The sequence below is a fragment of the Protomyctophum parallelum genome, assembly GCF_964188405.1.
Source record: "Protomyctophum parallelum genome assembly, chromosome: 7".
NCBI classification, from domain to species: Eukaryota; Metazoa; Chordata; class Actinopteri; order Myctophiformes; family Myctophidae; genus Protomyctophum; species Protomyctophum parallelum.
In genome coordinates this window covers 25,452,768-25,461,855 of record NC_139705.1, presented here as the reverse complement: position 1 = coordinate 25,461,855, position 9,088 = coordinate 25,452,768, and positions in this window count along the sequence as shown.

Genomic DNA, 9,088 nt, shown 5'->3' with positions numbered 1-9,088 from the left:
TACTGTATGCGTCTATTTTGCGTCCGAGCTGCTAGACATGGTAACGCCCCGCCTGCATCTGATTGGCCTATACCGACACTGCCCGTCTTGACTATCCTCCGAGGTGGATATAAATGATAATTTTGGTTACCGCATGTCTATGCTCGTGACACATACAGTATCTTCTGTTAAAAATCACACTTGTGTGAAGTGAGGGGCGCTCTTATCATCATACATCACATTCCGTGCTCAGCCAATGAAATCATCACTAGTATGTGGTACACACAAACACACAAAGCTGGGCATAGGAGCCTCAAAAATGCACCGTATAGTTCTCAAGTTGGAGGCCAGTAGCATGGGTTCAATACAAACCCACGGAACCCAGGCTATAGGGGTCCAGGGACCCTCAGAGTTCCAAATGGACCCTTACAACTCTGAGGGTTACGGGGCACGACAATCAGGACAGGAGCTATAAGCAGATGGGTGTACCCACGGTACTAACGGTACTAACTGTACCCAGCCGGTGAGAGTCCCAGATGATTGAATCTAAGCTGTTTCTGTAGCGCAGCATGCAGGAGACTGTCTCTGGCTTGTGAACCAGAAAAAGTGTCAGCTGTGTGTGTGTGTGTGTGTGTGTGTGTGTGTGTGTGTGTGTGTGTGTGTGTGACGGGGGGTTATGCTGGGGGGTACTGTATGTACAATAAACCTATTAAAGAAAACATTGATTTACTGGATCCAATTAAAATCTTTAGTGTGTACAGTAAGTGTACAGTATGTGTGCACGTGCGTGTGTGTGTGTGTGTGTGTGTGTGTGTGTGTGTGTGTGTGTGTGTGTGTGTGTGTGTGTGTGTTTCTATGCTGTACTGCCATTGTGGCTGTGGAGACGGTTGGGAGGCATACATTGTGAGCATTTTTGCTGCCATATAAGCATCTATCCGTCTGCCTGTCAATCTGTCGTATGGATTCTATTGTCCAATTACTGAGAATTACACAAAGACAATCTGTCTGTGTGTGCGTGTGTGTGCGCGAAACACACACACACACACACACACACACACACACACAACTGTAACACATGTAAATTCACACAGATGCTCTATTCAAAATACTATGCCCCCACGTGTAAATGAATAGGCGACATACTCTCCACACACACACACACACACACACACACACACACACACACACACACACACACACACACACACACACACACACACACACACACACACACACACACACACACACACACACACACACACACACACACCCTCAGCAATGCCTCACTCCAGATGGGACACACACTTGACCTTGCTCCCCAAAACAAGTATTTAAAATCAACATAAATACTGCACTCAACAGAGTCAACACATGCACAAAATCACACAGATCTGAATTCAAAATGCATTCCTCAATACTTGCTCAATTCACATACATTCTTTTTCAGAACATTTAATCATTCAATGAATCCGGTTCAGTGATTTTGTGTGAATATACAATGTGGGTGTTTGTGTGAGAAAAAGAAGGGCTGATTATGTATTGCCTGTTTGTCATCTGCAATCCACAGACATCTCAACGAACATGCTGCTGCCAACTTCCTTACACTTCAGTGAACCCCCCTCAGCCTTTGCACGCACACACACACACACACACACACACACACAGCCTACTGTACTTTACAGCAAGCTTCTCAGACACAAAGGAATAACATCACTGGTTGTCTCAGGCCATAGACACCAACTTCTTGTCACAACTAATATACAGTATACATCCTCAGACACACCCAAACCCAAGCATGTGGGATGACTCTAAAAACCATGTAGGCTAGATTGTTTGTCTTTTTCTACAACTCAGGATGTTGTTCAACTTTTAACCATTCAATTCTGGCATCCACGATATTTCAAATATGTTCACTTTCTTTCTAAAGACTTTGAACACACAGAAGCTCACAGTGTGCTCACAAGAGTCCGAAACAGCCATCTGGGCTAGTGCTGAACAGAATGTACTCTGTGCACACCGACGAATGAATGAATGTGGTTGAATTTAACTGAATTGAAAAGACTGGGGAAGGGCATCTTCTCTACAGTTGCCCTGTAGTGCAGTGTGTGCATAATGTTCATCTTTCTCTTAAACACTCATTCAATGAATTTCACATAATATTGTACATAGCTGCAGCTGTGCATGTTGCCCTGGCCTGCACCCCTCCCCCCATGATGCCTATAGCAACTGCAGCCTGCGATGACCCCATCCACCACAAAAGAGGGGCGTCCCAGCTCCTTGTAACGCCACGCCACGCTGGCCAACCAACCAAGCAACGAGCATGTCCGGTAGGTGAGTGATCCCCCCCCCCCCCCCCCGTTCGGGGATGGGGATGAATCCTCCTAAGGTTCTGCCTTGTAGAGGGACCTCTGGAAGGAGACCTCAGGCTGAGGAGTGAAGGAGGTGAGAAAGGGATGGCGTGAGTGAGAGAGAGAGAGAGAGAGAGAGAGAGAGAGGTGGGGGCAGGAAGGATAAATGGGCTGACGGAGGACGGATGGAGAGAGAGAGAGGGGTATGGAGGGATGAACAAAGGGGTGGAGGGAGGGATGAATAGAGGTGGCAGGGGTTGGAGAAAACAGACTGGGAAGCAGGAGGGAGTATGAGAGTGGATAGAATGATAGAGGGATGTAGGAAGGAAGGAAGAGAGTCAACTGAAGAAGACTGTGAGAAGAGCATGATAGAACATAGCAGGGTGAGAGAGGCAACATTGACAAAAATGCATATTAGTCTACATGACATCTGTCAAAAGGATAAAAGGGAGACAGAGAGACAGAGAGAGAGAGAGAGAGAGAGAGACACACTATTTGGTGGAGTGGAGGGGAGAGCAAACTAAGTTCTGAAAAAGGTACGAACAATTAGTCAAAGAAGGAGGTCACTGGCAAACAGGATGCAGAAACTGAGGGATAGAGTGAGGGAACAAGGGCATTGATAAAGACAGACTAACGAGAAAATATAGAGGAAAACGGTACAATACACAGTGAAGCGATGAAGAGGAAGTGAGAGAATAAAGATGGACACCATATAAAACAAGAAATGAAGGGATGTGAGGGTACCGTACTGGGTAGTGATAACAGAGATACATACAGAGTGGCAGAAGGGGAAAGAAAGAGCACGCCATGAGCAAGAAGTGCGAGACCATCGAAACAAGGGGGAGGGCAGAGATGCATCGCCAGTTCAACCAGACTCCATCTTAGATGGCCACCATTTTATGCTCTGATGCACTGATAACAGGAAGACAGTAAATAATCTGTTGTTTTCACCATGTTTAATGAATGTTGTTCTTTGTATGGCTCAATGTCTCATAGAAATTGTAATAAAGTATTGAATCTTGCATCTTTACACTTTGGCAATATCTGTATACACTATAGGCCTACACTATGTTTTTGTTGGGAAAGACACCACATGGCTTGGGTGAATGCATGCTTGCACAAATGTGCATGCATGTGTATAATGCATGTGTATGTGTGTGTGCCCATTGTTGTGTGTGAGTGGGTGGGTGTGTGCGATAGTGGATGGGTCACCAATTTCAGAACCCATTTTTCAACTATAACTTAATATTGTTCCAATTCCAACTTTTGACTAATTCATTTGTTTCATCAATTCCAATTCCACATGTTTATCTTATCTTATTCACCTGTTTCGGCAGGAATGTACTGGGGCTCTTTGTGTGTGTGCTATACTTCCTTCAGCCAGTGTTGCCATGTCTGCTTATTATTATGTGACCTTTGGCTTGTTAATGTCGCTTGCAAATAAATGATTGGTAGTTGCTGGGGGTTTATTTTGGGCTTGTTTCTAAAGTGTACAGGGCTTGCTTCCTAATGTTGTTTAAAGCCGTGGTTCCCACATTTCTTCACGTCAAGGAACACCAGAGTAACAGTTTGACTGTGGAATTAATTAATCGCAATGTCCAGTTGACTGCCTAGATTTCACTAACCTTTGAAGAACCACCGTCCTTGAGCAAGACGCCGGCTGAACCCCTAATTGCTCCCAATGTGCCTTGCATGGTTTCCTCTGCCATCAGTGTATGAATGGGTGAACGTAATGCATGTAAAGCACCTTGGATAAAGGCGCTATATACAATAAATGCACCATTTATCAACTTTTAAGTTAAGGTGCTGAGGGTCCCTGTTATCTTTTAAAGAGACACACTGCCCTCTAGTGGATATAACTGCTCATGTTCAATTAGAAACAATTTCAGCAGACAGACAGGGGAGATATGAGTGAAAATGTAAGAGTAAAGAAAGAGTAGCCTGACAATAAAATCTGAACGAAATACAACTAGACACAAAAAACCCACTTTATACATTTTTTAAAAGTTTTGTTCATATTTTTTCCTTCTTTAAAGAATCTCTTCGCCGCAAATATCCGATCTACAAGCTCACAACATGAGCTTAAAGTAGTTAATTTCGCTGAATGTTCACCCCAGAACCCTTTGGTTCAAGTGGTTAAGAAAACGTTTTCAAGTCAAAGAACATAGGAATTATTACAGATGGTGTAGACTAGAGAATATGTGTGAAGAACTGAAGATACTGTATATGCTATTGCTATGAGATGAAAATCTAATAAGTGGACACACACCCAAACAGAGATAAAGTGGACAAGTGACTGAAGAACACATGAGAGGTGATGTGAGAGAAATAGACAGAAGAGACAGACAGACAGTGAAGGAGAGTGGGTAAGACATCTGAGCCAGAGAAAAGAGAATATAGGAAGAGTTAAGTGTGTGTGTGTGTGTGTGTGTGTGTGTGTGTGTGTGTGTGTGTGTGTGTGTGTGTGTGTGTGTGTGTGTGTGTGTGTGTGTGTGTGTGTGTGTGTGTGTGTGTGTGTGTGTGTGTGTGTGTGTGTGTGTGTGTGTGTGTGTGTGTGTGTGTGTGTGTGTGTGAGAGAGAGAGAGAGAGAGAGAGACAGAGAGTGCTAAGTCCTAGGAGGGGATGAGAGGAAAGCTGAGTTGCTATAAGGGGAGCATTCACTCAGAGCATTATTCCAGGTGGGTGGTTCCAACCACGGTCGATACCATTAGACTGTCACAACACATGAGCCACAGAGCCTCAGATCTGATGCACACAAGGACCTGTTTGTGTGTGTGTGTGTGTGTGTGTGTGTGTGTGTGTGTGTGTGTGTGTGTGTGTGTGTGTGTGTGTGTGTGTGTGTGTGTGTTATAAAGGTGTGCTTGCTAAATATATAAAAGGACCACTTCACCACTTTTCAACTTATCTTCATATCATTGGTCCTCCTCACTAATGTTCATGATAAAATACCACATTTCTTTCCTACTCAGTCTTTTTTATCATGAGAAAGATGGCTTCCATTGTTGCATTGCAACTTTTCAGGAATAGAAACCCTGCAGTTTCTATTAGCTTGGATTCCCAATTGATGATGTCACTGGTATATAGGTTTCTGAACTGCCCACACAGCCCTCCTATGAGACACAGACTGAGTAGAAAAAATGTGTGGAATTTTATCTTGAACATTAGTGCGGACCACTTGTATATGAACGTAGGTTGAAAAGTGGTGAAGTGGTCCTCTAACAGCCCAGGGCAGGCAATGGCCACCATCTGCTGGCACTGCCCAGTGGGTTGGTTTGCATACTGTGGCAACACCCGTCTCACCCTCTAAATAAATTATTATGAGGCCCAAATTTGTTTTAGGATCCGACAGGAAGCACGCACATCTCCAGAAATTCTACAGGTGCTGGTCAAAAATACGTACAATGAAAAAGGAAGGGATGTCCGCACACTGAATTGTAGCTCCCATGAAAATTATTTATTTGTTACAACGTTTCGACCACTGTGGGTCTTCGTCAGGTATGAGTATTGAGTACACAACATCAAGAGGCGTATTATATACAACAGCATATGGGCAGGTCAACAAGGAACAAGCTCTGTTGGACTGTTGCAATGATGAAAATCAAGCTAGACACGCCAATTATATATACAATATACAAAATACAAACACAATTATTGGTTTGCAGCTTACTTTTAACTATGTCTGCACCTTTATACTTTTCTTTTGGATTCTAAAGAGTTGGCCTTATTATTTTCAGCCTCATCCTTTTAGATGCGGTGGGCGTGTCTAGCTTGATTTTCATCATTGCAACAGAGCTTGTTCCTTGTTGACCTGCCCATATGCTGTTGTATATAATACGCCTCTTGATGTTGTGTACTCATACCTGACGAAGACCCACAGTGGTCGAAACGTTGTAACAAATAAAGAATTTTCCTGGGAGCTACAATTCAGTGTGCGGACATCCCTTCCTTTTCCAAATTTGTTTTGACTTCACTTTACCAAGGTGGAGAACCACATGAAGTACGGCATCACTATTCTCTGGGAAAATATACAGCCAAATAAATAAATAAATAAAAATAAAATAGGCCTAGCAGATCTTCAAGCTCATTCTGTAGAGTCTGTGTTCACATTGAGTGTCTGGAGTTTCTTCCAGAGGTGAAATGCCACTTTTAATGCCTTTGTATGGTTTTTGTTTGAGGTTATGGCCTTAATTCCGATTCTACCAATGAAGAAGAAAAACACTAAAACCAGTGGTTCCCAAAGTGGGGTCCGGGAACCCCCAGGGGTCCTTGAGGGAGTTCCAGGGGGTCCCCAGCTAAATGATAGTTTGGAATAATTTGTACACTCTCAAAGTTAAATCAACATTGATTTCACAATATAAATTGGGGGTCCCAGAGAAAGAAATGCCATTAAATGGGGGTCTGTGGACTAATATGCATGTCAAACTGAGGGTCCTTTAAATTAAACAGGTTGAGAATCACTGCTAGAGCCGTAAAAAATCTTCTCTTATGGGGTCCCTATATCCTTTTAAATGGGGGTATAAATGGAGCCTGGCTCCAGCCCTGAATCGGTACCATTAAAACAATATTTCCTGGCGATTCAATAATGAAGTGAAACGAAATGAAAATTCAGTGTCAGGCTAGGTAGTGGGCTAATTAGTGTCAATTTGGGGGTCCTTGACATGAAAAAGTTTGGGAACCACTGCCCTAAACCACAAAATATACACTGCCCAGAGACAACAGACAACGACAACAAATAAAAACCTTAAAAAATGTTTATGTAGGCCTACAGTAGGCTATACAACACCTAATACAAATCATAAACCTTTATTTAATTAAAACCTACACTACAGTCTACCATTAAAAGACAACACATTCTCCTCAAGTCAAAAATGTTCTTCTTCCACAAAATGGGTCAGATAAAAAATGGCATGCCATTACACGTCAACATGACTAAACAGCGCCCTCTACAGTTTTGTAAAACGTTGACCACAACAACCCTGCATGTTTAAATCGGTTTAAATTAAAACAGGTCCTACCTCATGTCAGAAGACGTTCCTTCTCAGGTGCACCACGTCCACAAGTACAAGGATGGCCTGGCTATGGCTGGCTTGTTCCCCTTTTCACGTCTTCTATTTCTTTCATGTTAGTAATAGCAGCATAGTGGACAACTCTTTAACATTTGCACGTAATTGTTAAAATAAAAATAAGAATCCGCATTCTAATAGAACTTTTTTCACAGCAGCCATATTGACATGATAAATAGTAGGCCGCTAGTAGGCCGCTAGTAGGCCGCTGGGCTCAGTGGGCTGCTGGGGGTAAACGCAGGTGTTATCAATGATAGGCTATCATGTCATGTTCCACAGCGCTGACGTTCACGCCAAACTGACACAGGGTGCCGCTGTTGTGCATGTTGTGCACAATTGAACTCTTCTCTGCTACACTCTTAATTAGTACCATTGTAACACCTGTCTTTACAATACCATTTAATTTCTCTAGTGACCATTTATTTAAAGGACAAAGCCATTTTCAATTTTAAAAAGTATCCTTTATTTCATGTTTTGACCCGCCCACATAACCCCTATCCTCCTCTGTGTACCATTCAAAACTACACAAAAGTGTAGGTTTCAAATGGAAGGAAAGTGAGACCACACACACCTGTCTTTTATGCATTACACCAGAATATGGAATATTAAAAAAAACAAAATTTGTGCTGATTTGTCTAATGCACTGGATCCCAAACACTGGGCTGGGACCCATTTGGGGGTCACAGACACAATTTTATGGGTCCCTTTATTGTTTGTTTCCTAAATTGTGTTTTTTAATTAGCCTATTATTATTACTTCAAAACATTTTCAACCCCCCCCCCCCCCCCTTATTTAAAAAAACAAAAAAATAATGAATGATCTTTTTCAGTAATTTCATGAAGATATCAAAGAAAAATCAAAGAAATTCCATAAATTAGAAAACAAATGTTTAAGAAGTAGGCCTAGTGAAAATAGGCGCTTGTAGATCTGTTATTTTCACTAGTTTGGGTACCAGTCTTGAGACTCCCTAACCTGACGCTGCCAGATCCAAGAAGCTTGTTACACAAATTTGTTTCACAGCTTATTGGGATCTGGGCTCGCGGAAGCAAATTCGATGACGGGGCTGTTCCTTTTTTTCAAGATACTTGGTAGATGATTGGATGGGACCGTCTGTCTATCACCGTGTGGGCGTGCAAACACAACCAATCATATTGACGTGTCTATATAGCTTCACATCCGGTTTCGCCCATGTCCCGCCCTTAGCTCACGCTGATTGGTCCGGTATGGAACGGATTTTTGTCAGCTCAACTGTCTGAGAGATCCCAGATGAATGCTGTGTTGGGATACATGGTTACCCAATACCGCCCTCATCTGGCAACGTCAGGTTAGAGACTCCCAGGCAAACATTACGTCTAATTTGTGTGTGTGTGTGTGTGTGTGTGTGTGTGTGTGTGTGTGTGTGTGTGTGTGTGTGTGTGTGTGTGTGTGTGTGTGTGTGTGTGTGTGTGTGTGTGTGTGTGCACTACAAGTCTGCCTGAGAAAGAGACAGAATCTGCATATGCGTGCACACACATTTGCCAACAACATTTAGAGACCTGTTCTTTGAATATGAATAGTTATCTTCAATCGATTCCTTTCTACAAGTTTATTTAATTTTTACTACAACACAATGGTTCACATACAGCATAATAATGGGTGTATAATATATATACAGAGTTATGCACTATGATTCACAAATGCATGATGGACATCACAGTA